The sequence below is a fragment of the Camellia sinensis genome, chromosome 9, assembly GCF_055761805.1.
Source record: "Camellia sinensis isolate YWXY chromosome 9, ASM5576180v1, whole genome shotgun sequence".
Taxonomy (NCBI): domain Eukaryota; kingdom Viridiplantae; phylum Streptophyta; class Magnoliopsida; order Ericales; family Theaceae; genus Camellia; species Camellia sinensis.
Genome location: NC_138969.1, coordinates 183,898,636 through 183,915,821, shown reverse-complemented (window position 1 = coordinate 183,915,821; position 17,186 = coordinate 183,898,636). Strand labels below are relative to the sequence as shown.

At 32.8% G+C, this 17,186-nt stretch overlaps 1 pseudogene across 1 annotated transcript; it reads right to left on the bottom strand.

Moving 5' to 3' along the window:
- Positions 1-2,925: 2,925 nt before the first annotated feature.
- Positions 2,926-16,323, bottom strand: LOC114317073 (uncharacterized; annotated as a pseudogene). The gene is made up of 18 exons (XR_014340705.1): positions 16,008-16,323; positions 15,760-15,866; positions 13,945-15,120; positions 11,887-13,438; positions 11,110-11,312; positions 10,785-11,023; positions 10,124-10,167; positions 9,710-9,805; positions 9,453-9,532; positions 8,727-8,871; positions 7,752-7,958; positions 7,597-7,657; positions 7,461-7,512; positions 7,048-7,284; positions 6,755-6,842; positions 6,568-6,655; positions 3,505-3,968; positions 2,926-3,405 (listed from the first exon to the last, which is right to left on the bottom strand). The product of XR_014340705.1 is annotated as an uncharacterized LOC114317073 (transcript).
- Positions 16,324-17,186: the final 863 nt, after the last annotated feature.

The following is a 17,186-nucleotide window of genomic DNA, read 5'->3' as shown; positions in this document are numbered from 1 at the left end:
TTTTCAAAATTACATGTGACAATTCATATTTTAAGCATATCTGAATAAATATATTTGTAATTTACTAAAAAAAAAAAAGAAATTACGACCAAAAAAACAATAAAAAATCAAGGTTTGACTCTTGTAAAAAAAGAAGAGTGTTGCTATTAGTACCCTATCAATTATTTTGGACCCTCAATTTTTTAATTTTTTTTATTATAATAATAACCCCAAATGAAATTATTAAAAGGGACGACAATAATTTTGGTACATCTCATCTTACAATTTAAGTCGACACACCAACTACATCATGAGTTTAGATTTATGAGAGCACCTACCTCCATCACCACCCATCAATCTTCTCTAAATCCCACATTCAAAACCTAAACTTCTCTAGCAATGACAATGAGTGAAATTTTTTCCGGCAACCACAACTCCATGAAACGATAGGAGTATAGAAATAAAAGTTCAAAGGAGGTTAATAACTTTGATGGTATTCTTAACTCAAAGGAGATCGGCCTTATAAAGGTAAGTTTATTAAAAAAATGATAAAAATAATAAAAATTGTTCGTCATTTTTTTTGAACTGAACTCTCGAACATATGACCGAAATTCGAAAACACAGGCCTGAATATTGTTTATTTGTTCGGGAACATGTAACCGAACATTTATTTTCCCAGGTTATGAACAAGTATGTAAAAATGAAATAGTAATCACCTTCGTGGTTTTTGTCAGGATTTTTGTGAGAGAGGTTTTTGGGATGTGGGGATGTGCATACAATTGAATGGGTGAAATGTTTTTACAAGGATAATTTTGATATTATTTGGAGGGAGAAAAGAAATTTTAAGGGTTTCAGAATTTATAAGTGGGGATATAAAGAAATGGAAGGTCCAAAATAATTGATGAGATGCTAATAGCAATACTCCAAAATAAACCCTTAATTTTTTATTTTATCAATTTAAACTCTAATCTTTTGACTTCTTTTCAATCTAAATCATTCTCATATTTCCATTAAGTAAAATCAAAACACACACACACACACAGAGAGAGAGAGAGAGAGAGAGTATTTTAGCTATTAAACTCGATGTAAACGTATGTTTAAAATATCATTTTTTGTTAAGTTTAATAACTAAAATACTATTTTTTCCATCATATTACTTAATGAAAATAGACAAATAATTTATATTGAAAATAAATCAAAATATTAAAGTTTAAATTTACAAAATAAAAAAACTCAACATTTATTTTGTTACAAATATCAAATCCTAAAGTTTGTTTTTATTTTTTTTGTTTTTTTTTTTTTTTTGTTTTTTAAGTTTCCAAAAAAAAAGAAGTTTTCAATTAGACAAACCGATCATTTTCTTGGAAACTTCATAACCACAATTAATTTGACTAACAAGCACAAATGTCTATAGAAAAATATAAAAAACGAGAAATTACAAAATGGTTCTTTTATGACCATACCATTTGAAAGGGGAAATATATAATTTTCAAGACATGGTGTTGGACTTCCAACGGCAAAGAAGGCATCAGCATCTTGAGGTTTGAACGAGTCAACTCAAATGGAGGAGTAAGTTTGGTGTAAAAATTACGTAATACTATGAATCCACCTTATCAATTTAGATATTATTTAGAATTTTTATCTTGTAATTTAAATTTATTCTACACATGAATCTTACATCACACAAATTCAATCACAATCACACAATTCCCTTCAAAGTAAATTTGGGGAAGTTAAGGGCGGATTCCTAGAATTATTCTCAAGAATTTTTATCTTATAATTTAAATTTATTCTACACATGAATCTTACATCACACAAATTCAATCACAATCACACAATTCCCCTCAGAGTAAATTCGAGGAAGTTAAGGGCGGATACCTAGAATTATTCTCAAAAATTTACTAAGTTTAAAAACATGTTTAGGATTAATTTGCTTACATAACAAGTTGATCTCAAATGAGTTTTTCACCAAGTCAAGCTAGCTTGGTTTTATAGAATGCTTTAAATTTTTGGATAAATTACAAAAACCCCCTTGAACTATGATCCATTACATTTTGTCCCCTAAATTCCAGAACTCAACAATTAATTCCCTTAAAATATTATCTTATTACAGTTAACCCATTTTGTTAGGATTCTGTTAAGAATATACAAAAAATTAGATTTTGCATAAAGCACATGACATATTTATTAAATTTTTACGGCAATAATGTTCTAAAAATGGTGACTCCGTTTGCATTTTGTCACTAAGATAAGGGAAACAAAGTATAAATGAAATTACCATATAAAAATATTATTATCCTAAAACAATCATTAATGGATATTAATGTCCTAAAAATTCAATATACGTGCTATGTGCTTTGCACATGATCTAATTTTCTATAAATTTCTATTAGAATCCCAACAAAAAGTGCTAGTTGTTGAGTTTTGAATTTCAAGAGACCAAATACAAATGAGTCATAGTTTAAGGGGGTTTACTGTAATTTATCCTAAAGTTTATTAATAGGTTGGTCACTTGACACTTCAAGTCAAGTTGTAATGTCACTCTTTTGTCCATCTATCGTTAATGAGGTTTGACAAAAATTAAAAGTCAAGCAATCAAAACGCGATTTTTGTGAAAGTGCAACTGCTAAAGCAAAATTTTGTTGAACGTGTATACTGCTAATGACGCAAGAAAAATATTGCATATAGCGTACATGATTGAAAGTGAAAGGGTCTAAATGTTAAGTGTAATTAATGATACTAGGGAAAATTACAATTCATACCCCTATACTTTACACTTGGTTTCACTTTGACCCATTGAGTTTTTAATTGTCTTAGTCTCAAAACTACATGGAGACTTTTTGACTATATTTGAATTATAAGAGATAAAGTGCTCAGCCCGAACCACAAAGGTGTGAAATGAATTTAACCCAAAATTATAACCATTTATATGTGACATTAATCAAATGAGAAATATACTTTGCACCCTTATATTTTACATCAATTTTCACTTTAATTTTTTATGTTTCAATCATAACAAGTCAACATCTTACACTTAGAATCGAATTTTAATGTAGTCATTTTAGTAGTTTAGTGCTAATAAAATTGACGAATTTGTGGTGTGAGCAATATAAGACATTTTAATGACAAGTACACTTTGAAAGTTTTAGATGATAACTGGAATACTTATACATGTACTTCTTTACTTGCCCAATATTGCACAGGTTTCCTCCACTGGGTTGGCACTATGTTAGTAGGTACTTTAGAAGCAATGTTCGGATCATTCTTAAATGGAATCCAATACTTGGACTTTATCTTGCTTTTATGATCTTTCCACGATGTCCTACAAAATCGCATGCAAACCTCTTTGAATTCATCTGGACAATATACCAAGTTGTCCTACAAAGCACAAATTAGAAGGGGACATGTTGGAGGATCCATAGAAACCTAAGAAATGCATGAAATTATAAGTTCCTAAAATTATAATAAACATGTATGTTGGGGCTATCAATAAATTGAATTATTAGATATTTCAGATTATCATACCTTCACCTCTTGCCAATGCATTACATTCCAACTGAGATATGTGAGTGGGACTCTATGCCCGCTGCACACGATCAACCCCAATTGTCCCTTCAACTTTTTGCCATCATCCTCCACTAGCTGAAACTTATCATCAAATTTTACTTAGATCTTAATGCCTGTATCCCATTCCGTTATCCCTCGGGAAAATCCTCAACCTTGTCGTGTACTTGAAAATCATTAGACCTGAAAAATCTTAAACACAAATAAAACAATACATTAATTAAAATAGAAAATAAAATGCAAACAAACCTAATGATGGCTATGAGGAAGCTGCTGTAGAGGTAGCTAATACTATATGTGGAGATGAAACGGATGAAGATGATCCATCCATAGTGCGAGGTCGTGAGGGACTTGCCCACAAATGTAAAGCCTCATTCGTAGTGCAAGGGGCCTTAAAGGTCTTTTTCTTTCTCTTCCGCTTCATCCTAAAATGAAAGAAATATGAAAAGGATAATCCCACGTAGTGCAAACCAATAGTAATAACAAACCCAAAAGCATAATCCTGTAATCATACTTAACATTACAAGGCAAAACAATCATTCCATAAAAAACAAAAAACAAAACAAAGAAACAACATCAAAGTCAATTAATCAGCCAAAAAAAAAGACAAATTTATTTTGTTTGGAAATACATAATTTCATTTCATATACCTCCGTAACAGCAACAGCGACAATAGAAGGTTTCACATTACTATTATATTTTTTGCTATACATTCTATATTTTAATTATATGTTTTTGGTATTCATATTTTAAAACTACTTAAAAAAAATTCACATTTGACACATGAATGGAATGACTGGTTGGTGGTGGCAAAAGTGTAGGGAGAGGAAAGTTGATATTGGCATCATGGCATAAGTGTCGTGCCTGGCCTCAGATTAACAGCAAGCTCTAAGGAACCCACTCCATATATAAACAAACATTCATTCTTAGTTAATAGAATTGAATAAATTTATTATTCACATTCTGTCAGTGTATGAATAAATTTATTTTTTTCAATCCATAACAACGACTCTCAGGGAATGCTAATTCCACAATTGCCATTCTGTAATAATAGAATAGAATGCTAATTCCAACCTAATTCACTCACAGAATGCTAATTCCATAACGACTCTCAGAGAAATAGGCAACCTAATTCATTAAAAGCAGAGAAATTCATGAGCATTGTAAATCATAGCTAAGAAAAGCTTGCTCGATACCGATTGTATAATGGATAATAATGTACTCACCATTTGAGTACATCAGATTTATCTGATTCATTTGATGGACATAGAAATGGAATGTATGTGTGTATATTGTTATACATTACATGGATATATTGAGGGCCCTAAATTTCGGGGCTCGAATGCCCCGAAATTCCACTTTTGGTAAAAAAAAAAAAAAAAAAAAAAGGAAAAAAGAAAGAAAAAAAGAAAACAGTTTCCAAAAATGGAAATTAGGGGCATTAGGGGCAAATTTTTTAGGGCCACCAATCATTTTCCATATATATATATATAGAGAGAGAGAGAGAGAGGGTAGGTAGTGAGGTATTCTGCCTAATAAATCAACAACACAGATTAAAGAACGATCGAAATCAACACAGAAATTCAGCAATTAGGCATGAAACAAACATGCTAGATTACAAAGAGAGACAGATAGTTAGATTCATACATAGAAATTAGGCTTACCGATTATAAATCTCAATTATGAATCAATCAAAATCTTCATCAACAGCAAATCGAAATCTTCAAATCTTCATAAACAATCAATCAAAATCTTCAAATCTTCAGCACTTGAGAGTCGAGCGAGAGAGTGGAAAGTGGACAGTGAGATTCGAGCGAGAGAGAGTGAAGAGTCAAAAGAGAAAGCCGAGTGAGAGAGATTTTGTGAGAGAGAGAGAGAGAGAGAGAGAGAGTTCATACACCACCGTTGGAATAGATTTGGGAAATAAGAGTGAAATGGGAAATAGGTCACGTTTTACACGATTTGGGGTTTTTTTTAATTTTTTTTTTATTTAGTAATGAACACGATTGGGTTAGGTGATTTTTTTGTTTTTTTTTTTTTTGATGAAAAAAGTGATTTTTTGCAATGGTCAAACAATCAGTCGCAAAAAAATAGACACAAAAAGTCATATTTCTAGTAGTGTTAGAATATTATTCCTTCCGCATCCGATTACAATTCCTGGGTTGCCTCTTATGATAAATGACCCGTCATGGGAGATAGAAAGATGTGCAAGGCAAGAAAAAGACCATGGTAATGACAATCCCCAGAAAATTATTAGATACTTCCAGAGTATCACGTGTTTATTTCTTCACCAATCATTATTCATTATACTCTTATGTTCTTCAATCACTTAATACAAAATCATAATACCCCACATTGTTCGCCAATCATAATATCATAGAGCACCACGTGGCCGTGCTTTTGAAGTACTCAATAATCACTCAATTTTTATTAGTGTAAATTACACCACGAGTCCCTTTAGTTCGAGTAAAATTTCATTTTGATTTTCGTAATTTTAATTTAATCAGTTTAATTCATATATTTTTAACTTTGTTAACATTTTGAACGACAAAACATCATGTGCAAAATTAGAGGGACCATAAAATTCAAAACAAAATTTCACTTTGGTCCTCTAGTTTTGCACATGGTTTTTTCCGTTTCAAAGTTTAACAATAAATGACGGAGGAACCGCATTGCAAAATAATTGACAGTATAGGTTTAAATTGTTCAAATTAAAATTACAAAAACTAAAGTGATACTTTACTTAAATTGTAGGGACTAATGGTGCAATTTATCCTTATAGAAACCATTACTCAACTTGGCTTAATTGATCACCAAGGCATAATATCAGAAATTGCGGATTCGTTAATATAATAATCTTTATCATTTGATTCATAATGATCGGTGAATCTCCTCACAGAGAACGCAGGTCGTTTGGGTTAGTTAAGAGTTACAACTTCACTTTTCAGCGTAACCACAACTGATGACATAGAAGGCCTGTCATATGCATATTCTTGAATACACAATAAACCAATATGCATGTACCTTAAGAGAACTCATCAAGATTACAAGACTTCGTCAATAATGGATCATTTATTTCCAACCCTTTCCCTTCATTCCATAATTGCCATACCTGTAGCATCACCGAGCCAGATATACTTATTTGAGCCAAACTTGCAACAAGACTATCAATTTTGAGAAGTATAGTCTTACTCAAGCCACATAAACTTACATATGCAATAAGACTAGGGGTGCGCTTAGTGAGAAGGAAATTAGCATTCCTCCTCCCAATTATAATCTCAATCAAAAGGACACCAAAACTAAAAAACATCAGACTTGACGGAATATAGTCCTTCCATTGCAAAATCTAAAGCCATGTAACCACTATCCGACAAGAGAAAGGATTGGAAAGAAATTCAATAAGCAAATTCATATGATTGATGAAGCTACCTACTTAATTGTTTAGACAGATTAGTTTTGAAAAAAAAAAAAAAAGTTTGATAGAAAAACAAACAGTGAACTCACTATGTTCCAACAATCTTAGTAGTGTTAATTGCACCATCATTTCCTCCGAAGATCCTTGCCATTCCAAAATCCGAGATCTTTGGGTTCAATTCATTGTCTAGTAACACATTGCTTGGATTTAGTACCTATGAATCATTCTAAGCCAAGAATCCTCATGAAGATATAACATTTCCCTTACAATTCCATTGATGATATTTAGATGCCTACTCCAATTCATTTGTGCACGCTTCCTAGGATCTAACCATAAAAGAATAGACAAAAAAATATTATAGATTAGGAAATTGAATTTCTGATTAACTACAATGAAACCTACCATTTTTATATATAAATTTGTATTAAAAAAAATGGGATGTTGCGGAAAAAACAAAAAAAGAAAAAAAACCAAAACAAAGAAAAGAAAGAAGGATACGAACCAAATAGGAAGACATCAAGGCTATTCATAGATGAGCAGCTTTTCCTCTCCATCTATGCAAAACACCAAAAGCCTTACAAGATTTTTGTGTTGAAGTTTCAATGTTAATAAAACTTCATTGGTGAATTCATCTATACCTTGCTCTGAACAACTTGAGAGTTGTTTCATCACAACTTCCCTCCCATCAGGTAATTGACCCTGGAAAAAAAAAAAAAAAAAATTGTATCAGGAAATTAAAACTAGGAACCAAGAAAAAAGAAAAAAGCACAAAAGAAAAAAAAAATGTCATCACCTTGTAAACAGGACCAAAACCACCTTGTCCAAGCTTATTTGAAGCCGAAAAGTTGTCTGCAGCCACTTAGTGTTGCCAAATCAATGAACGGGAAATTCTGAGAATTCAAGTTGTGCCTTGCCTGCAAATTCTTATGATGTACATCTATCTTATTGGGGTCCCCAATTTCATGTAATTGAACTTCTTGGCGAGAAACTTGCTTTTCCTCTAAAATTGGGAGGAAAAAAAAAAAAGAAAAAAAAAAAGAGCAAGTTTAATTTTAGAGTTATGAAAGAAACTATAACAAAAAAGGGCAATGCACGCCGTAAAAACTCTTTTACAACATTCAGCGCGTCATATTATAATTAGTCATGGAAAGTCATTCACTCTCAACGACATACCTTGTACGCTAGTAAAAACTATTTAACGACAGATTTTGTGCGTCGTTACTTTTTCTACGACATGCTATAGTACGCTGTTAAAAACTATTTAACGGCATATTTTGTGCGTCATTATTACTTTTTTAACAACATGCTATAATACGCCATTAAAAACTATTTAATGGAAGATTTTGTACGTCGCTGTTACTTTTTCTACGATTACTTTTGCACACCGTTAATTGGTGAGACAAATAACGACGCTGATTGCGCGCCGTAAAATGTGTAATACGACAACTTATTATGCCTGCCGTAAAATATGCAATTTTTATTTTTATTTTTAAATTCAGCAGGTTCTATTTGACTAATTTTGTACAATCTAACAAATATTACAAACAAGCATCACAAAACATCAATCAATCACTAAAGTATTATTTGAAACATCAAAAAGAAACTATATCATTAAATTATAAACATTCAATAATTGCCCATACATTCCAAACATTCGAAAATTATATCCTTAAGTTCTAAACTGTACAAAAAATTTAAACCATCAAAAACTATGCATATCTAACTTTCTAAATATATCGACAACTATTAAGAGATTATCTAAAACTACCGACAACAATTCCTATAGCAGTTGCAGCTGCAGTTGTAGCAAATCCACTTGCTCCTATCATAGGGACGAGAGTGCCCAATGTATGTGTTAAGACACCTAAACCCGCAGCAATAGCTGGAGTAACTAACCCTTTTTCATTTCTTGTCTGCACAACAAAGAAAACTTCACATAAGTACAAAAACCAACGACTCAGGGACAAACATATTTCTTGAGGTATTAAGAAATGATCAAGAAATTTAAAACATCAACAAAACATTTCCAAAATTAATAAGAAAATTCAATGGCCCCATAAAAACAATGTCATAATGAAAAATTAGAGAAAATTCAATATCTCAATAGTCTCAACGTATATGCAAATAAAATTCACATAAAGCAAAACTTTTTTTTTCATACCTCAAATGAAGTTACCTCTTTTGTTGCAATGTTTCTAGAGGGAAACGAGTAGGAATCTTCAAACAAACCATTAAGTTTGTACAGGAAAATATAGTTTGCTACTAAATTCAAGCCATAAAAAGCTCAAGAGAAAAATTAAATTTAAAAAAAGGAAAGATGTGGAATTAATCTACTTCAATGCCGCACCTACGTGGAACTTGCATAATTATGTTAAAGGATATTCAGCAAACCGTCCAAAATTTTTAATGTAAATTTACAAACACAGCATTTGAACCCACCGCTAGTAGCTAAGATATATGTATTATGTACATTCAAAATGTCAAGTGTTTTTACCAGAACTCACTGACTGAAGTGCCTCCTGTTGCATAGCTGTGAGAAGAATTGACAATATCCATGAAGAAAGTTCCTATTTCCTGGGAAAACAGTATTTTAATTTTCCAATGATCATGGCAAAATTTTAAAACTTTACTGAGAAAACTACTGCATATGCACTTAATACAAGAAAACTCCAATCAAACAACTACTTTTGTTAATTATTGCAGCGCAGATGCCGTGAAGACTGCTATTGAAAACAAATAACTGCTGTTTACCTTGTAAAGTGAATCACCAGTAACTTCATATCGCATTTGAGATCCAATAACAACTGGAATATGGGTATTGGCATGAAACCCAGAAATATCATCAGCCTACAAGTGAAAGACAGAAATGAAATATGCATAGGTTCCAGCAGTGGTTGCTTCATCCCAAACCCAGTGAGTAACCCACCCAATACAGCAGAAAGAAAGTCCAAATGAAAGAGTTCATTTGGATGTAGCCAACAATTGGAGTCAATGATACACCTTTTTGGTACGGGGAAAAAAACAGTTCACCACATGGAATAGTCTTGTCTCTCAAAAGGAAAATATATATTCTTTGACACAACAATTTTGAGGTAAAATGGACCAAAAAATTAATAGAGATCAATAGGAAGTTAACATAAGTAAACAAAAGAAAACAATAATTACCTTTACCGCGAGCAATCCTAGAAAGCAGGGTTTGTCCAATCTCCCTACACACACAAATAAATGAATGGTTGTCAAAAATAAGTTATAAAATATCATAGCATTTGCAGTCATGGAAGACTTATTAAATGACAACCTACAAAGAAATAGCAAAACCCAGTTTAAAAAAAAAAAAAAAAAAAAAAAAAAAAAAAAAAAAAAAAGAGAAAAGAAAAAGAAAAAGAAAAAGAAAAAGAAAAAAAAGGGATGAATTAAATTAAATCCCGACCATTGTGACAATTTACAAAAACCTCATAATATGTGTTGCCATTTATCAAACTCAGAAGCTTTTACAGCCCAATATTGGGATAATAAAATAACACTAGCTTGTTCAATGCAGGATATGTTGCCGTTAAGAGCATTATCATACTATACATATTCAAAGCAAAATAAGTTGTCAAACTCTTTGCAGAATTTCAGATTGAATGAAACAACTTTTGCAGATTGCCTATTGCCTATTGCTATAAGGGAACCCGTACTATACTATGTATATGATTGACACAAAATTCCAGAAATAGCATATGCAGTGGAATTTCCTAAGGCCTTATGAACCCAGTCATTGGGGTTGATATTTGATAGAAAAACATCTAACAGATAATCAGATTACTAAAACATGGTGAAGAACCAAGAAGAACAGTTAAGGAGACTCCTAGATGAGTTGTACACACCGTTACTGCATACAACTTATAAAGGACATCATTCATGCCACCAGTTTCTTCATTTAATGATAAATAGTGCCTTTCAACACTGTACTTTGTTATCACATTCAACACAGTTGTAAAAGTAGTCAACCATCCATGTCAACATCTTTAAAGCTTGAGCAATTTCGGCCAATATGTATTGATCCAAAAGACCTGCCATTATCTGTTAATCAAGAAAAGGTGAAAGTCAGTTATATACAATAAAAGTATGAGTTAAACTAAAAAACAAGAATTCTAATGCAGTTTTACCTTGTGAATGGTGTAATATGGTGCCCAAACAGGTTTTATAGCTTCAAAACGGTCAAATTGTTCAGAAGGGAAAGCAGAAAGATATCCTGTACCCATTTTATCTTGAGAGGCAGATAGCGCAGAAACAATTGCAGACATTTTCTCTTTGAGACTGTCATTGTGAGTGCTAGCCCACATCTGTGCTGAGGCACTCAAATAATGCCCTTCAATACATAAAAAAGTAAAGTTGATCGTTAAAAATAGACAGGCCACAATTCTTATGACAAAAACAGAGGTCACTGATTGAAGTCATACAATTGCAATGAAACCGGATCCAAAAGCTAAGAAAAGCAGACTTGATCGTATCATAATGGTCTACTAGTTCACGTACCAGAAGAATTTGAGAAAATCAATCCAAAGCAAAACACAAAGATAAAGATCTTGCGTTTATGGAACCACAAACCAAGTGTCAATGTAAACTGTTGATTGCGCTACCAATGAATATAAAAATCACAAGGAAAGATCACGACAATTTTCTGCATTCTAGAATAGTAATAAATTTAAACCAAAATATAACAAATAACAGAACCAATTGTTACAGGCGATAAGAATTAAATGCATAAGAAGTAGGATGTCAATTTCATGCATGACACAAAAATAAAATTTTCATTGACAATGATGTTCTTTAAAAGACAATAAAAGAAATTAGAAATTTCCATTCACATAAACGAAAACTAGCTAAGAACAAGGATATAAAAATAAACCAGAAAATAGATGTGATCAAGGAGCCAAACCAACCTACAAAATGATCCCGAAGTTCACAAGTTGGGTCCTCCTAACCTCCATACCCCTTGCCAGGGGTTGGCAAACCAGCTGTCTTTCTAAAGCTCCAAACCAAGCTATCAACATCCAGCATCAACAAGCATTCCAAATTTGTCTGCTGAGCCTCCCCGTGCTTGGACTCTGGATCCAATCTCATGTCGTGAAGAGAGACCTCCTTGAGGAAATCCCCTTTGCACATTAATCCCACCCAAATTTTTCATTTTTCTATACATCATCACCCAACTGAATTCATCTTCCTCCCTCAAAATCTTTCTTGGAAGCAAATTCACCCACGCAGAGTCATCAGTGGGAATCAAATGGTAGTGTGAAAACATCTCTTCTTTCCATGTCTCATTATTCGAAGACAATAGCTCGTATTGAAGAGTATGCGATGATAATTCAGTAGGGATGTTAGTACACTCCTTGCCCAAAACACGCCCACATAACATAAACACAATAACAATGAAAAACATGAACGACTACATATTTTTATCAAATTCAGAAATCAAGAAATTAAAAACCCCCCATTTGTGTTCAAATCAATTCAACAAAAACAAAGATCAATTAAAGAAAAAGATTGATAATCAAACAAGTGAAATAAAATAAAACTAACCATAAATATAGAGAAACTTGTTTACAAGGCAAGAAAAAATACAGAGAGAACAGCTTAATCGTAACTAAATTAGAAGCACGTCCCCAACTCATTCTGCATTGGAACAAACTGAGCTCAAGTTTAAGCTTCAAGCTCAATTTCTTAAACATCATTAACTACGAGCTAGATGATTTCCATTAAATTTTGCTATTGTAACTTAGCTGATCTAGTTTTACCTTTCATTATCGGGAGGTCGTAGAAACACCTTTTTCTGATCAGCTGACGCTACTGAGGAATGTAAAGGAAGAAGCCACTCAGAAGATCTTCCACCAAATTGGTAAGAAGCGGCTAGTTTATCAAATAATGTGTGGATCTCTGAAACCCCGCGTCATGCAATTTATGCAACAACAATTACTTCAGCAATTAATCAAAGACACATACTATGTTTTTCCAATAAAATCAAAAACTCCCTGTCATGCAATTTATGCAACAACAATGACTTCAGCAATTAATTAGAGACACATACTATGTTTTTCCAATAAAATCAAAACTACATAAATGACACGTATGAAAGCATTCGTTGGGCTTACTGGTAAGAGAACCAGTATGGCACCCTCTGGGTGTGTTTCATCAATGTAATGCACCAGATCTTCAAGAAAATCATAATCAATAACATCTTCATTCAACCTTCTGTGTGGTAGATCTGAAAAAATTATAGGGTCACCATCCTAGATAAAGCAACAATTATATGTTATGAACTCCTAAAAAGTACATCTCCGAGATGTTTACCAAATTCTTTCGAGTTTGATCACTATATGTTTGATTATTACTCGGAATATAGTATGGATTTATGAAATCTTCAGACAGAATTGATTCATCTCCCCATCCAGAAAAAACTAGATTTTAAATCCCCCTGTGGTTGCTAACAGGATCATTCTGCAGCCATGAAATTCAAGAATTCATAAGGATTGATTTTCAAAATAATATTGCATTAACTACAAATAAATAAACGAAATAACTCACAGAAATAAAACACTATAAGCTTATGTACACTCTGCATAAGTACCAAAGTTATAGTACTGATTTTGGGTTACCAACTGATGTCTATGATAATTCAGTATGCAAATGGATAAATGTGAACAAAGAATCAATAACCTAACTATAACTTTATAATCATTGTTTATACTTTTCACTTGATCCTCACAAAATTTACATAGTATGAGCAATGCCAAACACTGAGAAATGCATGAAGACTTGATAACTAAAAGAAAATAGGTAGGATAACATATACCAGAGCAAAGTACAAAATCTTATATTTCACATTTTATCTTACAAAATGCTTATTGACAAGGGAGAGGGTGAAAGCTGCAGATCTGTTGGTAAAAAAAAGAACAAACTTGAAATCTTAAAAGTAATAATCTAAGATCCACAAATTAAGATACATTCTTTGTAGATGTATCATCTCTTAGATAAGCTGGAGAATCTGAAGCAAGACGATACTTAATACTTTCATATATATCCTCAAGAAAGTGTGTTGAGACAGGATGTGTTCGGCCTTGAGCAGTAATTACTGGGCAGTGACCGAAGTATCTTGAAAACAGATCTGAATCAACAGTTGCTGACTTGAACATTGGAGATATAGATAAACACACGAGCAAAACAAACTTTGCAATTATGAACAAAGATATAGAATAAGCACTATTTATGAGCTGCAACCATACATAAGAATAACTTTCAATTTTGGGGTGCTATGAGCAGATTGCTTCTTAATCAGGTTCTTCAAAACAAGTAGAAAATCACCCTGTTACGAAAAACACAAACTTGTAAAATTGTCCCAAACCAATCTTCAATGGTTTTGTTATACCTTCTATATTTTGTAGCCAAAATAAATATGGAATATGAAAATATTACCAAACCAAACCAAGCCTTAAGTCCCATTAAATGGGGTAAGCTAAATATAAAAATATTACGTTAATAAAGAAAAACTACTTTGGTGAACCCTGTAATCTAGTGAACAGCAACCAAAGCCAATGATAACTTTGCTTTAATTTATCAATGATCAATAATTTGATATCAATTGTTGTGATAAGCACAAATAAATAAATAAATCATATGAGAAAGGACTCCCAAGGGCATATTGCTTACAGTTAAAAATACTATCAAATTATCAATCAAAAATTAAAGTGAAAGTAATTCAAGACAGTTACTAGGAATAAGCGTCATGGCCGGCATGCCAAGATAATCCAATCTGTATGAAGCCAAACATGATAATTTAAAAGCCATCACTGAACGAAAAGCTACAAAAGTTGATAGGTGGCACTTAAAGGTCATTATACCATACAATAGAAAATGCTATTATAAGAACATGATCATCTTATTCCCAAATTTCAGATTACCAGGTTTTAGTTAGACCATGGAAAAATCTATCAACTTCTGGAATAAGCAGGTTTCACATGAAGAGTTGTGTAAAGATGACTAGAAACACCAAACTACTTCAACAATTAATTTAGGAAGAGGAGATGGAGGTGGAAAACTGGTAAAACAACTAACACTGATGACAGGCGATCAGACCACAAGATTTCTCATTTCCATCGAAATCGCCAAAATGTTTCTGTTTCCTAGAAAATCAACACAAATCATTAGAGGAAAAACAGGAAAAACAAAATTCCATTGTGTTCATCAAAACATAACAAAATGACCTGAAACTCATTGAAGCCTACCGCAACAATGATTTGTTCCAACACATATCAGAATTCTCAAACATAATTGTTACAATTTCCTTCTTTATGTCACTAAAAATAAAAAAATAAAAATAAAAAATTGAGAATAAAAAGACATCCAAAATTGATTCATCCTCTAAGGATGTGCAGCTGCAGATGAAGCTGGTGTTCTGGCATCATAAACTCCTTTTATGCAGCTAAAAAGTATGAGTTCCCTGCTAGAGCCATCAACTATGTACTATCTACTGATCAATTAGTCTTATCACACTAGTCAATAAATGCTCGAGTTATTTTGGTAGAACAAAAGGTCAATGGGAATTGATCAATTTTCCACATCTATTTATGGTCATTAAGTTAAACTACAATGAGAATGCATTTGATCTGAAAATGCACTATTGTGATTAGAAAATTTTAGTACACAAATTGAGCTAGAAACAATATTCTTTTGAGTAGAAAATTGGCAATGTGATGCTACTGAAAGGTCACTCATTTTGGAGAGAGAGAGAGAGAGAGAGAGAGAGAGAGAGTTAGTTTTACCAAAAACAATACAGCAGCAACATCAATCCAAAAAACATGCTGTCTGTGCATTGCTCCAAACATGTTCTTGAGCGTTTTGTCAGGAGGCTATGCGCATCACCGTAGTTCTTTATAAAACACAAAATCAAAAGAGGGAAAAAAATTTCAATCAAGAAACTCATGTACATAACTAGATGCGCTGTTTGGCCCCCGAGAAAACACTCTATTTGGTAGCCAAGAAAAGAATCTAAACAACCCAGAAAATGTACCTGTGTTCTTCTTCTGTCCATGGAGTTCTTTTCTTCCTCTCAACCTAGCCGTGCCTTGTCTTTGCTGCCGACCCAAACGAGGTCTGACTCTTCTTCGACTCGGTCTCCCACCGGAGCGATGACTCATTAGAGTAACTCTGCAACTCGACTCGACCCAACTCAATCTCGTTCACAAATCTGAGAGAGAGAGAGAGAGAGATGCCCCAAATGAGATGTGTTTAGGGCAAATCTGAGAGAGAGTGAGAGAGAGAGATGCCCCAAATGAGATGTGTTTAAGGCAAATCTGAGAGAGAGAGAGAGAGAGAGAGAGAGAGAGAGAGAGAGAGAGCATAGAAGAGTATGAGTGTGTACCGTTCCTTATCTCCCTCCCTGTGCCCGACGCTGTTAAGTGGAGTTGTTAATGTCGTTTTACTAGTCGAAGCCGCAAAGAGACGAGTTAGAAAATGGAAGTGACGATGGATGCCCTTGGAGATTAGAATCTATTAGAAGCCAAACAGTTGAAGTATTTTTTTTTTATTATTTCATAAATATTTTTTTCTTGTTTTTTCTGATGAATTGGCTCCAAAAAATTTTATTTTGGCCTTTTTTTTGTTTTTGATCATACAATTTATGACATACACTGTCTGTCGTAAAAATTATAATACTTTTAATGGCAGGCATTGTGTGCACCGTAAAAAGACAATACTTTTAACGGCGGGTGTTGTGTACGCCGTGAAAAGTCACTTTTCACGACTGACGTATATGCGTCATGTGTAATTGATGTATTAACGGCACGCCATTTGTACGTCATAGAAAGTTTTACTATTTACAACGTGCATTGCAAGCTGTAAAAAAATTATCGTTATTACCATTTACAGCCTACACAATAGACACGCCGTGGTTGGAAAAATATTTACGACGTGCAAAAAAAGTAAGTCGTAAAAGTGAAAAACTACGGCATGTATTTATTGTATGTCGTTAATGTGGTGCCGTAAAAAGTCAGTTTTGTTGTAGTGTAATAGATATAATTGTTAAGTGAAGGGGAAAAAAGAATCTTGTAACGACCCCAAAATGCGTAACAGATATTACCTTTATTTACTTGTGCGTTAATGTACTTTAATTTAATGATATCTATTCGAATTGAAGAATTATCTGTGGAATTATGACTTTAAAACTGAAAATGACGACCTTTATGGGTTT